The sequence below is a fragment of the Primulina tabacum genome, chromosome 10 (genome assembly GCF_025594145.1).
Source record: "Primulina tabacum isolate GXHZ01 chromosome 10, ASM2559414v2, whole genome shotgun sequence".
Lineage (NCBI taxonomy): Eukaryota > Viridiplantae > Streptophyta > Magnoliopsida > Lamiales > Gesneriaceae > Primulina > Primulina tabacum.
In genome coordinates, this window is record NC_134559.1 from 274328 (window position 1) to 296522 (window position 22195).

General features: G+C 42.4%; 16 non-coding genes and 3 pseudogenes across 16 annotated transcripts; all 19 read right to left on the bottom strand.

Moving 5' to 3' along the window:
• LOC142505942 (uncharacterized) overlaps positions 1-22195 on the bottom strand; it is a 147436-nt pseudogene that overhangs the window by 5158 nt on the left and 120083 nt on the right.
• LOC142512647 (5S ribosomal RNA) lies at positions 6637-6759 on the bottom strand (annotated as a pseudogene).
• Positions 7446-7564, bottom strand: LOC142515075 (5S ribosomal RNA). Its single transcript, XR_012810937.1, has one exon. It is a non-coding gene; the product is annotated as a 5S ribosomal RNA (ribosomal RNA).
• Positions 8251-8369, bottom strand: LOC142506874 (5S ribosomal RNA). The gene has a single exon (XR_012805149.1). It is a non-coding gene; the product is annotated as a 5S ribosomal RNA (ribosomal RNA).
• Positions 9053-9171, bottom strand: LOC142507361 (5S ribosomal RNA). Its single transcript, XR_012805621.1, has one exon. It is a non-coding gene; the product is annotated as a 5S ribosomal RNA (ribosomal RNA).
• On the bottom strand, positions 9858-9976 carry LOC142507174 (5S ribosomal RNA). Its single transcript, XR_012805436.1, has one exon. It is a non-coding gene; the product is annotated as a 5S ribosomal RNA (ribosomal RNA).
• Positions 11026-11144, bottom strand: LOC142515530 (5S ribosomal RNA). The gene has a single exon (XR_012811372.1). It is a non-coding gene; the product is annotated as a 5S ribosomal RNA (ribosomal RNA).
• On the bottom strand, positions 11828-11946 carry LOC142516744 (5S ribosomal RNA). Its single transcript, XR_012812524.1, has one exon. It is a non-coding gene; the product is annotated as a 5S ribosomal RNA (ribosomal RNA).
• Positions 12629-12746, bottom strand: LOC142510142 (5S ribosomal RNA). Its single transcript, XR_012808272.1, has one exon. It is a non-coding gene; the product is annotated as a 5S ribosomal RNA (ribosomal RNA).
• LOC142507410 (5S ribosomal RNA) lies at positions 13429-13547 on the bottom strand. Its single transcript, XR_012805669.1, has one exon. It is a non-coding gene; the product is annotated as a 5S ribosomal RNA (ribosomal RNA).
• Positions 14920-15038, bottom strand: LOC142507834 (5S ribosomal RNA). The gene has a single exon (XR_012806076.1). It is a non-coding gene; the product is annotated as a 5S ribosomal RNA (ribosomal RNA).
• On the bottom strand, positions 15720-15838 carry LOC142514020 (5S ribosomal RNA). The gene has a single exon (XR_012809935.1). It is a non-coding gene; the product is annotated as a 5S ribosomal RNA (ribosomal RNA).
• LOC142515148 (5S ribosomal RNA) lies at positions 16519-16637 on the bottom strand. The gene has a single exon (XR_012811006.1). It is a non-coding gene; the product is annotated as a 5S ribosomal RNA (ribosomal RNA).
• On the bottom strand, positions 17319-17437 carry LOC142507852 (5S ribosomal RNA). The gene has a single exon (XR_012806094.1). It is a non-coding gene; the product is annotated as a 5S ribosomal RNA (ribosomal RNA).
• On the bottom strand, positions 18124-18242 carry LOC142517271 (5S ribosomal RNA). Its single transcript, XR_012813025.1, has one exon. It is a non-coding gene; the product is annotated as a 5S ribosomal RNA (ribosomal RNA).
• Positions 18926-19049, bottom strand: LOC142512160 (5S ribosomal RNA; annotated as a pseudogene).
• Positions 20429-20547, bottom strand: LOC142509403 (5S ribosomal RNA). Its single transcript, XR_012807578.1, has one exon. It is a non-coding gene; the product is annotated as a 5S ribosomal RNA (ribosomal RNA).
• Positions 21228-21346, bottom strand: LOC142508580 (5S ribosomal RNA). Its single transcript, XR_012806787.1, has one exon. It is a non-coding gene; the product is annotated as a 5S ribosomal RNA (ribosomal RNA).
• On the bottom strand, positions 21986-22104 carry LOC142506293 (5S ribosomal RNA). Its single transcript, XR_012804588.1, has one exon. It is a non-coding gene; the product is annotated as a 5S ribosomal RNA (ribosomal RNA).

Genomic DNA, 22195 nt, shown 5'->3' on the forward strand with positions numbered 1-22195 from the left:
GAGTGCGTGTGAAAATAGGTGTGTGCGTGTGTTTAGTAATATAATTAGGGAAATAAATTGCTTAATTAGTAATTAGTAATTAATTAAAAATACTAACTCTCCCCTAATTAAAAAGAAATCTCTAAATTTAAAATAACTTGCACACTAACCAAACTTTAAAAGTTTTAAAACTCTAAAATTCCTAAATAAATAATTTAGGCTTTAAAATTGTTGAAACTAAATAAATTATTTAAAATGCCCCATTCTTAACTTATAATAAAATGCCACGTTAAAAAATTGCCAAACTCGTCACCGGTCTCTATTCCTCGATTCCGCCTCGAATAATCGACTGAAACATGAAACTCGAAACACATTTTAACGTGCATCACAAAAACATAAATAATTTGAAATAATGCATTTAAATAATTCATGCATCGTTAAAACTCATTTTAAAATTAAATAAATAATTTAATAATTAAATAAATTCATGGGTTATACGTGTACTGATTTTTGGGAACTACAATTCCTCCCCCACTTATATAAATTTCGTCCTCAAAATTAGATCTTTCCAAACAATTCCGAGTAGCGATTTCTCATGTCTGCTTCGGCTTCCCAAGTGGCCTCCTCTACTGATTGATTTAGCCACCGGACTTTGACCAACTTGGTCACTTTGTTCCGAAGTCTCCGCTCTTGTCTGTCTAGGATTTGGACGGGTCTTTCCTCATATGACAGGTCTGGAACCAACTGTAACGATTCATAACTCAACACGTGTGAAGGATTAGCTAGGTACTTCCTCAGCATTGAGACGTGGAACACATTGTGTACCCCGGCCAGATTCAGCGGAAGGGCAACACGATAGGCTAGTGTCCCAACTCTGTCCAGAATCTCGAAAGGTCCAATAAACCTCGGACTCAGCTTGCCTCTTTCCCAAATCTCATAACACCCTTCATAGGTGCTATCTTCACAAAGACGTGATCACCTACGGCAAACTCTAGATCTCTTCTTCTCTTATCAGCATAACTTTTCTGACGACTCTGGGCGGTCTTCATCCTGTCTCGGATCTTGACCACCACATCTGCAGTCCGCTGAACAATCTCTGGACCAAGTTATGCTCTTTCACCAACCTCATCCCAATGAATCGGCGATCTACACTTCCTTCCATATAGTGCCTCGTAGGGAGCCATACCTATAGATGATTGGAAGCTGTTGTTGTAGGTAAACTCCAGTAGAGGTAGCTTAGACTCCAAATTCCCTTGAAAATCGATCATACATGCTCGCAATAAATCCTCCAAAATCTGAATCGCTCGCTCAGACTGGTCATCTGTCTGCGGGTGAAAGGCTGTATTGCATAGCAACTTCGTCCCCATGGCTGCATGTAGGCTCTTCCAGAAGGACGATGTGAACCTCGGGTCCCTGTCGGACACAATAGAAACTGGGATCCCATGCAGCCGAACTATCTCCCTGATATAAAGCTCTGCATACTGCGTCATGGAGAAAGTCGTCTTCACTGGCAGGAAATGTGGTGACTTGGTGAGTCGGTCCACTATAACCCAAATGGCATTGAATCCTCTGACTGACGTCGGCAAACCAACCACAAAGTCCATTGTAATATTCTCCCATTTCCACTCGGGGATAGGGAGTGGCTTAAGCATTCCTGCTGGTCTCTGATGTTCTGCCTTCACCTGCTGAAAAGTGAGGCATTTAGACACGAATTTGCTGATGTCTCACTTCATCCCTGGCCACCAATACAAAATCTGCAAGTCCTAGTACATTTTGGTGCCTCCAAGGTGGATTGAATACGGAGATGCATGTGCCTCTGTCAGAATATCCTCTCTGATCGAATCAACACTAGGCACCCACATTCTACCTCTGTACCTCACAACACCATCTGAAACTGTGTAGAGAACACTGCCCTTGGCCTCATCCTTCAGTCTCAATTTCAGTAACTGCCCATCTGAAGACTGACCTCTACGGATTCGGTCTAGCAAATCAGACTTGACTGTAAGATTAGATAGTCTGGGGCTCTGCCCTTGGGATAAATCTCTAACCCAAACCTCTGAATCTCAGATGAAGAGGTCTCTGCACCGACAACTGTGCTACAACTGCCACTTTTTTGCTCAAGGCGTCTGCGACAACATTAGCTTTCCTTGGATGGTAGCTAATCTCGCAATCATAGTATTTTACCAATTCCAACCATCGTCTCTGTCTCATATTCAGCTCTTTCTGCTTGAAGAAATACTTGAGACTCTTGTGATCAGTAAATATCTGGCATTTCTCGCCGTACAAGTAGTGTCTCCAAATCTTTAATGCAAAGACAATGGCGGCTAATTCTAAATCATGAGTCTGATAATTCTTCTCATGCACCTTCAACTGTCTGGAAGCATAAGCTATCACCCGACCATGTTGGATAAACACTGCGCCTAACCCGAGCTTAGATGCATCGGTGTATAGCACAAAATCTCCTTGCCCGGATGGCATGGCTAACACTGGCGCTGAAATGAGAGCTTGCTTCAAAGTATCAAAGCTCTTCTGACATTAGCCACTCCACACGAACTTTGCATTCTACTTGGTCAGTGAAGTGAACGGCACTGCTATTGATGAAAACCCCTGGATAAACTTGTTAGAGTAGATGCCCGTCGAGCCAAGTGTTGGCCGAGTGTTCATAATGAGACTCTATGTATAATTGATCTTTATTTTAATAATATTTGAAATTATTATTTTGGCACATCTTTATCTGTATACTCATGCTAGTTGCATAGATAAAGCCCTTGAATATACAAATAGTAGAAAGAATATGAGATGCTCATATGATGAGTATCATGAAACTCATATTTGTAATACTGTATATTCTAAACAGTTCCTAGTCGATTCAGCCGTCGCTAAGAAGGATATAGGCCGCTCGAGTTCGAGACTAGTATCTGCGATGTGAGTACCATGTTTCATTGGTAGGGGACATTGTGAGGTCCGATCATGCAGATTGGTGCTCCTGGTAGAGTGCACTGAACAACCCTCCATAAAGGACTTTCTAAGTGGTTCTCACTTATCGAGTGGAAACGTCCTAGTTTATGGTTGTACACCATTAGTCCTTATGATCCGGGACAACATTGAGACTCTATGTGCTAGCATTACACTTTGACTTGTTTACCGACTCTCATGGGGTCATCATGTGGCAAGGTTGGGTGTTTTGTCGAAACATATAGGAGTCGATGTATTGTAGTCGGGGATTCACCGCTTACCTTCGGGTATGGATATCCTATGTGTATGTAGTATGAAATCTCTGATCAGAGTATGGTGGTAATTATGAAAGGGGTTTTATTGATAACACCATCGATGCAACTACAACATGACACATAATATCGATTCATTGACAACTCTCGATATACCAATGGTTGTCGAATCGGTCGGGATATATGAGTTGAAGGGACCGTACTGTACGCTAACCATAATTGAATGGTTCTTGCAGGCACTATCATTTGATACCTAGAGAATCATGTAAGCGATGCTGCTAGGCGTTTAACATGATTGGTTGGGTACTATCAGACTTGAGTTCTGACGTTCTTGTTATCAAGGAGTTGATAAGTAAGAATGGAGCAATTGGGGTATGCTCAAATAAGGACATGTTTAGTCCGAATCACATGGAGATGTGAACCCACGGCTAGTTGTATCAATGAACCATTGAGGGTCACACAAGTGCTAACTTTCTAGATCCCGTTGAGAAGTAAAATAGTTCAATGTGTTGAACGGCTTATAAAGGAGTTTATAAGCGTAAATAAAAATAGAACTATGACTTCTATAAGGAGAATGTAACTTTTAATTTGAGGAAGTGTTCCTAAATTAAAAGTTGGGCAAACGAGTAATGTATTTGAAAATTGTGATTTTCATAAACATTATTATGGACTAAATTAAATTAATTCAAGTGTTGAATTAATTAAACACTAGTGGACCTAGTAGAGTCCAAATAATTAAATTAATTCAAGTGTTGGATTAATTAAACAACATTAGACCTTGTAGAGCCCAATTAGAAATAATTATTAAACTAGTGGGCTTGAGTAAAATCAAGTAAAGGTTAAATGGTATCAAATGTGTTTGAGACATTTAAATAAAAGTTCATGGGCCTTGTAATTGTTACAAGCCCAAGTAAAATGCATGCTTGGAAGGTGAAGGGTTGGAGACAACTTTTGAGTTAATTGCATGGCATGCACATGCAACTTTTTTATTCTACTTTTTCCACAACCAAGAAAAACACTCCTCCCTCTCTCCTCCCCTCATGTTGGACGAAATTTGCACCTAGATTCTCCACCATTTTTTCTTCTTCAATTGTTGATTAAAGCACACACTTCTCAATGAAAAATGCTCTAATTTTTCTAGTACAAAATTAGAGTGGTTCTGGCTTGTTGGTGGTGGACCTAATTTTGAACTTGTAGATTGTCATCCTTTGAAGAGCTTAGTTGTTTGACAACTAAGTTGGAGCCATCATCAATCTTTTAAGATTGATAGGTATATATTTCTAAACACACTATGAATGTCATATTTTGTGTTTTTGTATATGTTACACACTAGTATATGAGGTGTTCAAGAAATTTTTTCCCTTTAAAATTTCGGTTTTCATGCCCTTAAACATTTTGAACTTCCGTTGCGCATTTGAATACCTAAAACCGATCCCCTTTCAAGTGGTATCATGAGCTAAGGGTACTAGTTTGTGTAGCATATACATGATATTATATTGAGAACCCATTTCTAACCACATGAGATGATTTTTTGCAACAAAAATGAAGGCATATTTGGGCGTTTTTTGGGCTGCCTGAAACGGGCAGCAAGGGCAGCCCAAGGGGCTGCCCGAACAGCCCCATTGAAAAATTAAAAAAAAAAAATTTTGGGTTGGCCGGAATCGGGCGACGGAGCTCTGGCGACGGCGATGACGACTAGGGTTTTCAAAAGGTGTTTTGAAATATCAAAGTGTCATGGACCTTGAGTTGTTGGGCCATTAGATGGCTAACATATTTGTGAAATTTAAATGGGCCAAAATGTTTTTGGTGAAAAATGATTTTTTGGGCCCTTAAGTTTAAATTTACAAAATTTGCAAATATTTTCTCATGAAATAAATAATTGAAGTTAGACTTTAATTATTTATAGTAAATGGTGATTTACAAGAAATTCGGTTATAAATAAATTAATTAGAAAGTAGACAAAGGAGTTTGTATACTTTGTTAATTTAGTTTATAATCGTGGCGGTTAGTGATTGGATCAAGATATATAATATTGGATCAATTAATTATTGTGATAATTAATTGATGGTGTATGATATGTGATATTATGCATGAAGGATGATCAAAAGCCCAAACCCAATTTGCTAGGTGTATGCTAGGATATTTTGTGTTGAATGATTGTAATAATTATCAATTTATAAAGTGGGCTTGGTTTATGGCCCGTTCCCACCCCCATGAGATGTATCCCTATTTGCCATTAATATTTATTTGTAAATATTAGTATAGTGGATGATCAAGATTGGAAGATGGTGGCCATGATGATTATGAAGATCGAAGACATGTAAATATTGGAAGCTAATGTAATAGTTGCATTTGCATCCCATGCATTTCCCTAGGATTGGACCTAGGCCCGTGTTTAGCTCACACGGGCCATTAGTTTTGGGGCGATTGATCATCCTTGTTTTGTTTACTGTTTATAATATATGCATCATGTGTTATAAATAATGAGTATATGCGTTATTATTATGATAATAACAAAGTTGCATGAATCTGACAAACATACGATCAAACATGGCGAGCTTTTAAATAAAATTAATGATGAGACCTTTCAAAATTAAAAACCCTCATTTTGAATAAGATTCAAAATTAATATCAAGCCCAATAAGGGGAATTATAAATTTGTTTATAATTTCCATGTCTTCCATCGACAATGGGTGCATGATGAACGCTACCCGTGCTTGGGGCTCGGCTCATATTATTGGGGGGGCCCTGGGCGCCGGAAAGCTGTGACATCTATATCCCTCGAGTACGTGTGGAGCGGGCGGCGATAGACAACACGCGGCACTGCTCTCACCCAATCAAAACCATGAAGTTAAGCGTTCTGGCGCGATGACAGAGCTAGGATGGGTGACCTCCCTGGGAAGTCCTCGTGTCGCGACCGTTTACGTAAATTATGGATAAAACAGTCGAAATAATTGTTTTTAATGAGTTAACCGTCTCCGGAGTAATCTGCGTCATACTCTTCCGCGCAGAACCGGCTCACGACAACAAACATCGCTAAATGTTCCCAGAAAATAGAAAAAAAAAAAAAGAAGAAAATCGCAAATGTAAAATAATTATTATGTCTGGGATACGATAAAATGGAACCGGAATCGAATTTCAAACTTCCTAAGCGGATTTCTCGAAGAAACAGAAGCTTAACAGACACGGAAAATCGAAAATTAGAGGGTCTTAGAGAAGGAATTCGGCTAAAATCTCGCCAGATCATTGCGGAGTAATGAGTCTCGTTCGTTTGCCCCTTTACAATCAAATTAGCCTACAATTTTGTCCAAATCCGGCAGTGCCCGAGCTACGTTGATTTCACATGTCTTATTTGGTCCCGATCTAGATTCATATGATTTGAGCCAAAAATCGTCTGTCAACAAGTAATCAAAAATAGAAAAACACAAAAAAGGTGCAAGAGGGACTACCCAGGGGTGACGTGTCACCCATCCTAGTACTGCTCTCGCCCAAGCACGCTTAACTTCGGAGTTCCGATGGGATCCGGTGCATTAGTGCTGGAATGATCGCACCCGACATTGAGTGAGATGTTTATTCTTATATCCCTCGAGTACGTGTGGAGCGGAAGGCGATGGACAACACGCGGCACTGCTCTCGCCCAATCAGAACCATGAAGTTAAGCGTTCTAGCGCGTGGCAGAGCTAGGATGGGTGACCTCCCTGGGAAGTCCTCGTGTCGCGACCGTTTACGAAAATTATGGATAAAACAGTCGAAATAATTGTTTTTAATGAGTTAACCGTCTCCGGAGTAATCTGCGTCATACCCTTCCGCACAGAACCGGCTCACGACAACAAAAATCGCTAAATGTTCCCAGTAAATAGAAAAAAAATAAGAAGAACAAAATAGCGAATGTAAAGCTATTATTATTCCTGGGATACGATAAAATGGAACCGGAATCGAATTTGGAACTTCCTAAGCTGATTTCTCGAGGAAACGGAAACTTAACAAAAGCGAAAAATCGCAAATTAGAGGGTCTTAGAGAAGGAATTCGGCTAAAATCTCGCCAGCTCTTTGCCGAGTAATGAGTCTCGTTAGTTTGCCCGTTTACAATCAAAGTGACCTACATTTATGTCCAAATCTGGCACTCCCCGAGCTACGTTGATTTCACATGTCTTATCTGGTACCGATCGAGATTCAAATGATTTGAGCCTAAAATCGTCAGTCAACAAGTAATCATTTAAAAATAGAAAAACACGAAAAGGGGTGCAACACGAGGACTTCCCAAGGGGTCACCCATCCGAGTACTGCTCTCGCCCAAGCACGCTCAACTTCGGAGTTCCGAAGGGATCCGGTGCATTAGTGCTGGTATGATCGCACCCGACATTGAGTGGGATGTTTATTCTTATATCCCTCGAGTACGTGTGGAGCGGGAGGCGATGGACAGCACGCGGCACTGCTCTCGCCCAATCAGAACCTTGAAGTTAAGCGTTCTGGCGCGATGGCAGAGCAAGGATGGGTGACCTCCCTAGGAAGCCCTCATGTCGCGACCTTTTACGAAAATTATGGATAAAACAGTCGAAATAATTGTTTTTAATGAGTTAACCGTCTCCGGAGTAATCTGCGTCATACCCTTCCGCACAAAACCGGCTCACGACAACAAAAATCGTTAATGTTCCCAGAAAATAGAAAAAAAATAAGAAGAAAAAAATAGCGAAAGTAAAGCTATTATTATGCCTGAGATACGATAAAATGGAACCGGAATCGAATTTCGAACTTCATTAGCGGATTTCTCGAGGAAACGAAAGCTTAACAGAAGCGGGAAATCGCAAATTAGAGGGTCTTAGAGAAGGAATTCGGCTAAAATCTCGCCAGCTCATTGCCGAGTAATGAGTCTCGTTCGTTTGCCCGTTTACAATCAAATTAGCCTACAATTTTGTCCAAATCCGACATTGTCCGAGCTACGTTGATTTCACATGTCTAATCTGGTCCCGATCGAGATTCAGATGATTTGAGCCGAAAATCGTCTGTCAACATGTAATCAATCAAAAATTGAAAAACACGAAAAGGGGTGCAACACGAGGACTTTCCAGGGGGTCAACCATCCTAGTACTGCTCTCGCCCAAGCACGCGTAACTTCGGAGTTCTGATGCGACCCGGTGCATTAGTGCTGGTATGATCGCACCCAACATTGTGTGGGATGTTTATTCTTATATCCCTCGAGTACGTGTGGAGCGGACGACGATGGACAACACGCGGCACTGCTCTCACCCAATCAAAACCATGAAGTTAAGCGTTCTGGCGCGATGACAGAGCTAGGATGGGTGACCTCCCTGGGAAGTTCTCGTGTCGCGACCGTTTACGTAAATTATGTATAAAACAGTCGAAATAATTGTTTTTAATGAGTTAACCGTCTCCGGAGTAATCTGCGTCATACTCTTCCGCACAGAACCGGCTCACGACAACAAAAATCGCTAAATGTTCCCAGAAAATAGAAAAAAAAAATAAAAAGAAGAAAATAGCAAATGTAAAATAATTATTATGTCTGGGATACAATAAAATGGACCCGAAATCGAATTTTGAACTTCCAAAGTGGATTTCTCGAGGAAACAGAAGCTTAACAGAAGCGGAAAATTGCAAATTAGAGGGTCTTAGAGAAGGAATTTGGCTAAAATCTCGCCAGCTCATTGCCGAGTAATGAGTCTCGTTCGTTTGCCCGTGTACAATCAAATTAGCCTACAATTTTGTCCAAATTCGGCAGTGCCCGAGCTACGTTGATTTCACGTCTTATATGGTCCCGATCGAGATTCAAATGATTTGAGCCGAAAATCGTCTATCAACAAGTAATCAAAAATAGAAAAACAAGAAAAGAGGTGCAACACGAGGACTACCCAGGGTGTCACCCATTCTAGTACTACTCTCGCCCAAGCACGCTTACCTTCGAAGTTCCGATGGGATCCGGTGCATTAGTGCTGGTATGATCGCACCTGACATTGAGTGGGATGTTTATTCTTATATCCCTCGAGTACGTGTAGAGCGGGAGGCGATGTACAACACGCGGCACTGCTCTCGCCCAATCAGAACCATGAAGTTAAGCGTTCTGGCGCGATGGTAGAGCTAGGATGGGTGACCTCCCTGGGAAGTCCTCGTGTCGCGACCGTTTACGAAAATTATGGATAAAACAGTCAAAATAATTGTTTTTAATGAGTTAACCGTCTCCGGATTAATCTGCGTCATACCCTTTCGTACAGAACCGGCTCACAACAACAAAAATCGCTAAATGTTCCCAGTAAATAGAAAAAAATAAGAAGAACAAAATAGCGAATGTAAAGCTATTATTATTCCTGGGATACGATAAAATAGAACCGGAATCGAATTTCGAACTTCCTAAGCGGATTTCTCGAGGAAACGGAAGCTTAACAGAAGCGGAAAATCGCAAATTAGAGGGTCTTAGAGAAGGAATTCGGCTAAAATCTCGCCAGCTCTTTGCCGAGTAATGAGTCTCGCTCGTTTTCCCGTTTACAATCAAATTGGCCTACAATTATGTCCAAATCCGGCACTGCCCGAGCTACGTTGATTTCACATGTCTTATCTGTTCCCGATCGAGATTCAGATGATTTGAGCCAAAAATTGTCAGTCAACAAGTAATCAATCAAAAATAGAAAAACACGAAAAGGGGTGCAACACGAGGACTTCTCTGGGTGTCACCCATCCTAGTACTGCCCTCGCCCAAGCACGCTTAACTTCGGAGTTCTGATGGAATCCGGTGCATTAGTGCTGGTATGATGGCAACCGACATTGAGTGGGATGTTTATTCTTTAATCCCTCTAGTACGTGTGGAGCGGACGGCAATGGACAACACGCGGTACTGCTCTCCCCCAATCAGAACCAAGAAGTTAAGCGTTCTGGCGCGATGGCAAAGCTAGGATGGGTGATCTCCCTGGTAAGTGCTTGTGTCGCGATCGTTTACGTAAATTATGGATAAAACTGTCGAAATAATTGTTTTTAATGAGTTAACCGTCTCCGAAGTAATCTGCGTCATACCCCTCCGCACAGAACCGGCTCACGACAACAAAAATCGCTAAATGTTCTTAGAAAATAGAAAAAAAATAAGAAGAAGAAAATAGCGAATGTAAAGCTATTATTATGCCTGGGATACGATAAAATAAAACCGGAATCGAATTTCGAACTTCCTTAGCGGATTTCTCGAGGAAACAGAAATTTAACAGAAGAGGAAAATTGCAAATTAGAGGGTCTTAGAGAAGGAATTCGGCTAAAATCTCGCCAGCTCATTGCCGAGTAATGAGTCTCGTTCGTTTGCCCGTTTACAATCAAATTAGCCTACAATTTTGTCCAAATCCGACAGTGCCCGAGCTACGTTGATTTCACATGTCTAATCTGGTCCGATCGAGATTCAGATGATTTGAACCGAAAATCATCTGTCAACAAGTAATCAATCAAAAATTGAAAAACACGAAATGGGGTGCAACACGAGGACTTCCCAGGGGGTTACCCATCCTAGTAATGCTCTCGCCCATTCACGCTTAACTTCGAAGTTCTGATGGGATCTGAGGAAACAGAAACTTAACAGAAAAGAAAAATCGCAAATTAGAGGGTCTTAGAGAAGGAATTCGGCTAAAATCTCGCCAGCTCTTTGCCGAGTAATGAGTCTCGTTCGTTTGCCCGTTTACAATCAAATTGACCTACATTTATGTCCAAATCTGGCACTCCCCGAGCTACGTTGATTTCACATGTCTTATCTGGTACCGATCGAGATTCAAATGATTTGAGCCTAAAATCGTCAGTCAACAAGTAATCATTTAAAAATAGAAAAACACGAAAAGGGGTGCAACACGAGGACTTCCCAAGGGGTCACCCATCCTAGTAGTGCCCTCGCCCAAGTACGCTTAACTTCGGAGTTCAGATGGGATCCGGTGCATTAGTGCTGGTATGATGGCACCCGACATTGAGTGGGATGTTTATTCTTATATCCCTCTAGTACGTGTGAAGCGGACGGCAATGGACAACACGCGGTACTGCTCTCCCCCAATCAGAACCATGAAGTTAACCGTTCTAGCGCGATGGCAAAGCTAGGATGGGTGACCTCCCTAGGAAGTCCTCGTGTCGCGAAGGTTTACGTAAATTATGGATAAAACAGTCGAAATAATTGTTTTTAATGAGTTAACCGTCTCTGGAGTAATCTGCGTCATACCCTTCCGCACAGAACCGGCTCACGACAACAAAAATCGCTAAATGTTCCCAGTAAATAGAAAAAAAATAAGAATAACAAAATAGCGAATGTAAAGCTATTATTATGCCTGGGATACGATAAAATGGAACCGGAATCGAATTTCGAACTGCTTAAGTAGATTTCTCGAGGAAACGGAAGCTTAACAGAAGCGGTAAATCGCAAATTAGAGGTTCTTAGAGAGGGAATTCGGCTAAAATCTCGCCAGCTAATTGCGAAGCAATGAGTCTCATTCGTTTGCCCGTTTACCATCAAATTAGGTCACAATTTTGTCCAAATCCAGCCGTGCCCGAGCTACGTTCATTTCACATGTCTTATCTGGTCCCGATCGAGATTCAGATGATTTGAGCCGAAAATCGTCAGTCAACAAGTAATCAAAAATAGAAAAACACGAAAAGGGGAGCAACACGAGGACTTCCCAGGGGGTCACCCATCCTAGTACTGCTCTCGCCCAAGCACGCCTAACTTCGGAGTTCTGATGTGAACCGGTGCATTAGTGCTGGTATGATCGCACCCGACATTAAGTGGGATGTTTATTCTTATATCCCTCGAGTACGTGCGGAGCGGGCGGCGATGGACAACACGCGGCACTGCTCTCGCCCAATCAGAACCATGAAGTTAAGCGTTCAGGCGCGATGGCAGAGCTAGGATGGGTGACCTCCCTGGGAAGTCCTCGTGTCGCGACCGTTTACGTAAATTAGGGATAAAACAATCGAAATAATTGTTTTTAATGAGTTAACCGTCTCCGGATTAATCTGCGTCATACCCTTCCGCACAGAACCGGCTCACGACAACAAAAATCGATAAATGTTCCACAAAAATAGTAAAAAAATAAGAAGAATAAAATAGCGAATGTAAAGCTATTATTATGCTTGGGATACGATAAAATGGAACTAGAATAGAATTTCAAACTTCCTAAGCGGATCTTTCGAGGAAACAAAACGTTAACAAGAACTGTAAATCGCAAATTAGAGGGTCTTAGAGAAGGAATTCGGCTAAAATCTCGCCAGCTCTTTGCGGAGCAATGAGTCTCGTTCGTTTGCCCATTTACAATCAAATTAGGCTACAATTTTGTCCAAACTCGGCAGTGCCCGAGCTACGTTGATTTCACATGTCTTATCTGGTCCGATCGAGATTCAAATGATTTGAGCCAAAAATCGTCTGTCAACAAGTAATCAAAAATAGAAAAACACGAAAAAGGATGCAACACGAGGACTTCCCAGGGGGTCACCCACCCTGGTACTCTCCCGGCCAAGCACGCTTAACTTCGGAGTTCTGATGATATCCGGTGCGTTAGTGCTGATATGATCGCACGCGACATTGAGTGCGATGTTTATTCTTATATCCCTCGAGTACGTGTGGAGCGGGCGGCGATGGACAACACGTGGCACTGCTCTCGCCCAATCAAAACCATGAAGTTAAGCGTTCTGGCGCGATGGCAGAGCTAGGATGGGTGACCTCCCTGGGAAGTACTCGTGTCGCGACTGTTTATGTAAATTATGGCAAAAACAGTCGAAATAATTGTTTTTAATGAGTTAACCTTCTCCGGAGTAATCTGCGTCCTACCCTTCCGCACAGAACCGGCTCACGACAACAAAAATCGATAAATGTTCCCAAAAAATAAAAAAAAATAAGAAGAAGAAAATAGCGAATGTAAAGCTATTATTATGCCAGGGATACGATAAAATAGAACCGGAATCGAATTTCGAACTGCCTAAGCGGATTTCTCGAGGAAACGGAAGCTTAAAAGAAGCGGTAAATCGCAAATTAGAGGGTCTTAGAGAAGGAATTCGGCTAAAATCTCGCCAGCTCATTGCGAAGTAATGAGTCTCGTTCGTTTGCCCGTTTACCATCAAATTAGGTTACAATTTTGTCCAAATCCAGCTGTGCCCGAGCTACGTTGATTTCACATGTCTTATCTGGTCCCGATCGAGATTCAGATGATTTGAGCCGAAAATCGTCTGTCAACAAGTAATCAAAAATAGAAAAACACGAAAAGAGGAGCAACACGAGGACTTCCCAGGGGGTCACCCATCCTAGTACTGCTCTCGCCCAAGCACGCCCAACTTCGGAGTTCTGATGGGAACCGGTGCATTAGTGCTGGTATGATCGCACCCGACACTAAGTGGGATGTTTATTCTTATATCCCTCGAGTACATGCGGAGCGGGCGACGATGGACAACACGCGGCACTGCTCTCGCCCAATCAGAACCATGAAATTAAGCGTTCTGGCGCGATGGCAGAGCTAGGATGGGTGACCTCCCTGGGAAGTCCTCGTGTCGCGACCGTTTACGTAAATTAGGGATAAAACAGTCGAAATAATTGTTTTTAATGAGTTAACCGTCTCTGGATTAATCTGCGTCATACCCTTCCGCACAGAACCGGCTCACGACAACAAAAATCGATAAATGTTCCACAAAAATAATAAAAAAATAAGAAGAAGAAAATAGCGAATGTAAAGCTATTATTATGCCTGAGATACGATAAAATGGAACCGGAATCGAATTTCAAACTTCCTATGCAGATTTTTCGAGGAAACGGAAGCTTAACAGAAGCGGTAAATCGCAAATTACAGGGTCTAAGAGAAGGAATTCGGCTAAAATCTCGCCACCTCATTGCGCAGTAATGAGTTTCGTTTGTTTGCACGTTTACAATCAAATTAGCCTACAATTTTGTCCAAATCCAGCAGTGCCCGAGCTACGTTGATTTCACATATCCTATCTGGTCCCGATCGAGATTCAGATGATTTGAGCCGAAAATCGTCTGTCAACAAGCAATCAATAAAAAATTAAAAAACACGACCCGACATTGAGTGGGATGTTTATTCTTATATCCCTTGAGTACTAGTGGAGCGGGCGACGATGGACAACACGCGGCACTGCTCTCGCCCAATCAGAACCATGAAGTTAAGCGTTCTGGCGCGATGGCAAAGCTAGGATGGGTGACTTCCATGGTAAGTCCTCGTTTCGCGACCGTTTACGTAAATTATGGATAAAACAGTCAAAATAATTGTTTTAATTGAGTTAACCGTCTCCGGAGTAATCTGCGTCATACCCTTCAGCACCGAACCGGCTCACGACAACAAAAATCGCTACATGTTCCCAGAAAATAGAAAAAAAAAATAAGAAGGAAAAAATAGCGAATATAAAGCTATTATTATGCCTGGGATACGATAAAATGGAACCGGAATCGAATTTCGAACTTCCTAAGCGGATTTTTCGAGGAATCGCAAGCTTAACAGTAGCGGAAAATCGCAAAGTTGAGGGATTTAGAGAAGGAATTCGGCTAAAATCTTTCCAGCTCATTGCGGAGTAATGAGTTTCGTTCGTTTGCCCGTTTACAATCAAATTAGCCTACAATTTTGTCCAAATCCGGCAGTGCCCGAGCAACGTTGATTTCACATGTCTTATCTGGTTCTGATCGAGATTCAAATGATTTAAGCCAAAAATCGTTTGTCAACAAGTAATCAAAAATAGAAAAACACGAAAAAGGATGCAACCCGAGGACTTCCCAGGGGGTCACCCACCCTGGTACTGCTCTCGTCCAAGCACACTTAACTTCGGAGTTCTGATGAGATCCGGTGCGTTAGTGCTGATATGATCGCACGCGACATTGAGTGGGATGTTTCTTCTTATATCCCTCGAGCACGTTTGGAGCGGGCGGCGATGGACAACACGCGGCACTGCTCTCGCCCAATCAAAACCATGAAGTTAAGCGTTCTGGCACGATGGCAGAGCTAGGATGGTGACCTCCCTGGGAAGTCCTCGTGTCGCGACTTTTTACGTAAATTATGGCTAAAACAGTCGAAATAATTGTTTTTAATGAGTTAACCCTCTCCGAAGTAATCTACGTCATACCCTTCCGCACAGAACCGGCTCACGACAACAACTATCACTAAATGTTCCCAAAAAATAGATAAAAAAAGAAGGAAATAACGAATGTAAAGCTATTATTATGCCTGGGACACGATAAAATGTAACCGGAATCGAATTTCGAACTTCATAAGCGGATTTCTCGAGGAAACGGAAGCTTAACAGAAGCGGTAAATCGCAAATTAGAGGGTCTTAGAGAAGGAATTTAGCTAAAATCTCGCCAACTCTTTGCGGAGTAATGAGTCTCGTCCGTTTGCCCGTTTACAATAAAATTAGCCTACAATTTTGTCCAAATCCGGCAGTGCCCGAGCTACGTTGATTTCACATGTCTTATCTGGTCCCGATCGAGATTCAGATGATTTGAGCCGAAAATCGTCTGTCAACAAGCAATCAATAAAAAATTAAAAAACAAGAAAAGGGGTGCAACACGAGGACTTCCTAGGGGGTCACCCATCCTGGTACTGCTCTCGCCCAAACGCGCTTAACTTCGGAGTTCTGATGGGATCCGGTGCATTAGTGCTGGTATGATCGCACCCGACATTGAGTGGGATGTTTATTCTTATATCCCTTGTGTACGTGTCGAGCGGGCGACGATGGACAACACGCGGCACTGCTCTCACCCAATCAGAACCATGAAGTTAAGCGTTCTGGCGCGATGGCAGAGCTAGGATGGGTGACTTCCATGGTAAGTCCCCGTGTCGCGATCGTTTACGTAAATTATGGATAAAACAGTCGAAATAATTGTTTTTAATGAGTTAACCATCTCCGGAGTAATCTGCGTCATACCCTTCAGCATAGAACCAGCTCATGACAACAAAAATCGCTCAATGCTCCCAGAAAATAAAAAAAAAAAAGATGAAAATAGCGAATGTAAAGCTATTATTATGCCTGTGATACGATAAAATGGAACCGGAATCGAATTTTGAACTTCCTAAGCGGATTTTTCGAGGAATCGCAAGCTTAACAGAAGCGGAAAATCGCTAATTGAGGGTCTTAGAGAAGGAGTTTGGCTAAAATCTCGCCAGTTCATTGCGGAGTAATGAGTCTCGTCCGTTTTCCCCGTTTACAATCAAATTATCCTACAATTTTGTCCTGAATCCAGCTGTGCCCGAGCCACGTTGATTTCACATGTCTTATCTGGTCCCGATCGAGATTCAGATGATTTGAGCCGAAAATCGTCTGTCAACAAGTAATCAAAAATAGAAAAACAGGAAAAGGGGTGCAACACGAGGACTTCCCAAGGGGTCATCCATCCTAGTACTGCTCTCGCCCAAGCACGCTTAACTTCGGAGTTCTGTTGGGAACCGGTGCATTAGTGCTGGTATGATCGCACCCGACATTGAGTGGAATGTTTATTCTTATATCCCTTGAGTACGTGTGGAGCGGGCGACGATGGACAACACACGGCACTGCTCTCGCCCAATCAGAACAATGAAGTTAAGCGTTCTGGCGCGATGGCAGAGCTAGGAGGGGTGACATCCATGGGAAGTCCTCGTGTCGCGATCGTTTACGTAAATTATGGCTAAAACACTCGAAATAATTGTTTTTAATGAGTTAACCGTCTCCGGAGTAATCTACGTCATACCCCTCCGCACAGAAACGGCTCACGACAACAAAAATCGTTAAATGTTTTAAAAAAATAGATAAAAAAAGAAGAAGAAAATAACGAATGTAAAGCTATTATAATGCCTGGGATACGATAAAATGGAACCGGAATCAAATTTCGAACTTCCTAAGCGGATTTCTCGAGGAAACGGAAGCTTAACAGAAGCGGTAAATCGCAAATTAGAGGGTCTTAGAGATGGAATTCGTCTAAAATCTCGCCAGCTCATTGCGAAGTAATGAGTCTCGTTCGTTTGCCCGTTTACAATCAAATTAGGTCACAATTTTGTCCAAATCCAGCAGTGCACGAGCTACGTTGATTTCACATGTCTTATTTGGTCCCGATAGAGATTCAGATGATTTGAGCCGAAAATCGTCTGTCAACAAGTAATCAAAAAAAGAAAAACACGAAAAGGAGTACAACACGAGGACTTCCCAGGGGGTCACCAATCCTAGTACTTTTCTCGCCCAAGCACGCTTAACTTCGGAGTTCTGATGGGATCCAGTGCATTAGTGCTCGTATGATCGCACCTGACATTGAGTGGGATGTTTATTCTTATATCCCTCGAGTACGTGTGGAGCGGGCGGCGATAGACAACACGCGGCACTGCTTTCACCCAATCAGAACCATGAAGTTAAGCATTCTGGCGTGATGGCAGAGCTATGATGGGTGACCTCCCTGAGAAGTCCTCGTGTCGCGACCGTTTACGTAAATTAGGGATAAAACAGTCAAAATAATTGTTTTTAATGAGTTAACCGTCTCTGGATTAATCTGCGTCATACCCTTCCGCACAGAACCGGCTCACGACAACAAAAATCGATAAATGTTCCACAAAAATAGAAAAAAATAAGAGGAAGAAAATAGCGAATGTAAAGCTATTATTATGCCTGAGATACGATAAAATGGAACCGGAATCGAATTTCAAACTTCCTATGCAGATTTTTCGAGGAAACGGAAGTTTAACAGAAGCGGTAAATCGCAAATTACAAGGACTTAGAGAAGGAATTCGGCTAAAATCTCGCCACCTCATTGCGTAGTTATGAGTCTCGTTCGTTTGCCCGTTTACAATCAAATTAGCCTACAATTTTGTCCAAATCCGGCAGTGCCCGAGCTACGTTGATTTAACATGTCTTATCTGGTCCCGATCGAGATTCAGATGATTTGAGCCGAAAATCGTCTGTCAACAAGCAATCAATAAAAAATTAAAAAACACGAAAAGGGGTGAAACACGAGGACTTCCCAGGGGGTCACCCATCCTGGTACTGCACTCGCCCAAGCGCGCTTAACTTCGGAGTTCTGATGGGATCCGGTGCATTAGTGATGGTATGATCGCACCCGACATTGAGTGGGATGTTTATTCTTATATCCCTTGAGTACGTGTGGAGCGGGCGACGATGGACAACACGCGGCATTGCTTTCACCCAATCAGAACCATGAAGTTAAGCTTTCTGGCGCGATGGCAGAGCTATGATGGGTGACTTCCACGGTAAGTCCCCGTGTCGCGATCGTTTACGTAAATTATGGATAAAACAGTCGAAATAATTGTTTTTAATGAGTTAACCGTCTCCGGAGTAATCTGCGTCATACCCTTCAGCACAGAACCGGCTCATGACAACAAAAATCGCTCAATGCTCCCAGAAAATAGAATAAAAAATAAGTTGAAAATAGCGAATGTAAAGCTATTATTATGCCTGTGATACGGTAAAATGGAACCGGAATCGAATTTCGAACTTCCTAAGCTAATTTTTCGAGGAATCGCAAGCTTAACAGAAGCGGAAAATCGCTAATTTGAGGGTCTTAGAGAAGGAATTTGGCTAAAATCTCGCCAGTTCATTGCGGAGTAATGAGTCTCGTCTGTTTGCCCCCGTTTACCATCAAATTAGTCTACAATTTAGTCCAAATCCGGCAGTGCCCGAGTTACGTTGATTTCACTTGTCTTATCTGGTCCTGATAGAGATTCAGATGATTTGAGCCGAAAATCGTCTGTCAACAAGTAATCAAAAATAGAATAACACGAAAAGGGGTAAAACACCAGGACTTCCCAGGTGGTCGGGTCACCCATCTTAGTACTGCTTTCGCCCAAGCACGCTTAACTTCGGAGTTCTGATGGGATCTGGTGCATTAGTACTGGTATGATCGCTCCCGACATTGAGTGGGATGTTTATTCTTATATCCTTCGTGTACGTGTGGAGCGGACGGCGATGGACAACACACGGCACTGCTCTCGCTCAATCAGAACCATGAATTTAAGCGTTCTGGCGCGATGACAGAGCTAGGATGGGTGACCTCCCTGGGAAGTACTCGTGTCGCGACCGTTTACGTAAATTATGGCTAAAACAGTCAAAATAATTGTTTTTAATGAGTTAACAGTCTCCGGAGTAATATGCGTCATACCCTTCCGCACAGAGCTTGCTCACGACAACAAAAATCGATAAATGTTCCCAAAAAATAGATAAAAAAATGATGGAAATAACGAATGTAAAGCTATTATTATGCCAGGGATACGATAAAATGGAACCGGAATCGAATTTCGAACTGCCTAAGCGGATTTTTCGAGGAAACGAAAACTTAACATAAGCGGTAAATCGCAAATTAGAGGGTCTTAGAGAAGGAATTCGGCTAAAATCTCGCCAGCTAATTGCGAAGTAATGAGTCTCGTTCGTTTGCCCGTTTACAATCAAATTAGGTCACAATTTTGTCCAAATCCAGCAGTGCCTGAGCTACGTTGATTTCACATGTCTTATCTGGTCCCGATCGAGATTCAGATGATTTGAGCCGAAAATCGTTTGTCAACAAGTAATCAAAAATAGAAAAACACGAAAAGGTGTACAACACGAGGACTTCCTCTTGCCCAAGCACGATTAACTTCGGAGTTCTGATGGGATCCGGTGCATTAATGCTCGTGTGATTGCATCCGACATTGAGTGGGATGTTTATTCTTATATTCCTCGAGTACGTGTGTAGCGGGCGGCGATGGACAATACGCGGCACTTTTTTCGCCCAATCAGAACCATGAAGTTAACCGTTCTGGCGCGATAGCAGAGCTAGGATGGGTGACCTCGATGGAAAAACCTCGTGACGCGACCGTTTACGTAAATTATGGATAAAACAGTCGAAATAATTGTTTTTAATGAGTTAACCGTCTCCGGAGTAATCTGCGTCATACTATTCCGCACAGAACCGGCTCATGACAACAAAAATCGCTAATTGGAACCGGAATCAAATTTCAAACTTCCTAAGCAGATTTTTCGAGGAAACAGAAGCTTAACAAAAGCGGTAAATCGCAAATTACAGGGTCTGACAGAAGGAATTCGGCTAAAATCTCGCCACCTCATTTCGCAGTAATGAGTCTCGTTCGTTTGCCCGTTTACAATCAAATTAGCCTACAATTTTGTCCAAATCCGGCAGTGCCCGAGCTACGTTTATTTCACATGTCTTATCTGGTCCCGATCGAGATTCTGATGATTTGAGCCGAAAATCGTCTGTCAACAAGCAATCGATCAAAAATTTAAGAACACGAAAAGGGGTGCAACACGAGGACTTCCCAGGGGGTCACGCATCCTAGTACTGCTCTCGCCATGGCACGCTTAACTTCGGAGTTATGATGGGATCCGGTGCATAAGTGCTGGTAAGATCGCACCCAACATTGAGTGGGATGTTTATTCTTATTCAGTACGTGTGGAGCGGTCGGCGATGGACAACACGCGGCACTGCTCTCGCCCAATATGAACCATGAAGTTAAGCGTTCTAGCGCGATGGCAGTGCTAGGATGGGTGACCTCCATGGGAAGTCCTCGTGTCGCGATCGTTTATGTAAATTATGGATAAAACAGTCGAAATAATTTTTTTTAATGAGTTAACCATCTCCGGATTATTCTTCGTCATACCCTTCCGCACAGAACCGGCTCACGACAACAAAAATCGCTAAATGTTTCAAAGAAATAGAAAAAAATAAGAAGAAGAAAATAGCGAATGTAAAGCTATTATTATGCCTGGGATACGAAAAAATTGAACCGGAATCGAATTTCGAACTTCCTAAGCGGATTTCTCGAAGAAACGAAAACTTAACAGAAGCGAAAAATCGAAAATTAGAGGGTTTTAGAGAAGGAATTCGACTAAAATCTCGCCAGCTCATTGCGGAGTAATGAGTCTCGTTCGTTTGCCCGTTTACAATTAAAGTAGCCTTCAATTTTGTCCAAATCCGGCAGTGCCCAAGCTATGTTGATTTCACATGTCTTATCTGGTCTCAATCGAGATTCAGATGATTTGAGCCAAAAATCGTCTGTCAACAAGTAATCAATCAAAAATAGAAAAACACGAAAAGGGGTGAAACACGAGGACTTCCCAGAGGGTCACCAATCCTAGTACTGCTCTCGCCCAAGCACGCTTAACTTCGGAGTTCTGATGGGATCCGATGCATTAGTGCTGGTATGATAGCACCTGACATTGAGTGGGATGTTTATTCTTATATCCCTCGAGTACATGTAGAGTGGGTGGCGATGGACAACACGCGGCATGCTCTCGCCCATTAGGAACCATGAAGTTAAGGATTCTGGCGCGATGGCCGAGCTAGGATGAGAGACCTTCCTGAGAAGTCCTCGTGTCGTGACCGTTTACGTAAATTATGGCTAAAACAGACGAAATAATTGTTTTTAATGAGTTCACCATCTCCAGAGTAATCTGCGTCATACCCTTTCCGCACAGAACCGGCTCACGAAAACAAAAATCGCTAAATGTTCCCAGAAAATAGAAAAAAATAAGAAGAAAAAAATAGCGAAGGAATCGAATTTCGAACTTCCTAAGCATATTTCTCGAGGAAACAGAAGCTTAACAAAAACGGAAAATCGCAAATTATAGGGTCTTAGAGAAGGAATTCGGCTAAAATCTTGCCATCTCATTGCGGAGTAACCCGTTCGTTTGCCCGTTTACAATCAAATTAGCCTAATATTTTGTTCAAATCTGGCAGTGCCCGAGCTACAATGATTTCACATGTCTTATCTGGTCCGGATCGAGATTCAGATGATTTGAGCCGAAAATCGTCTGTCAACAAGTAATTAATCAAAAATAGAAAAACACGAAAAGGAGTGCAACAAGAGGACTTCCCAAGGGGTCACCCATCCTAGTACTGCTCTCGCCCAAGCACGCTTGACTTCGGAGTTCTGATTGGATCCGGTGTATTAGTGCTAGTATGATCGCACCCGACATTGAGTGGGATGTTTATTCTTATATCCCTCGAGTACGTGTGGAGCGGGCGACGATGGACAACACGCGGCACTGTTCTCACCCAATAA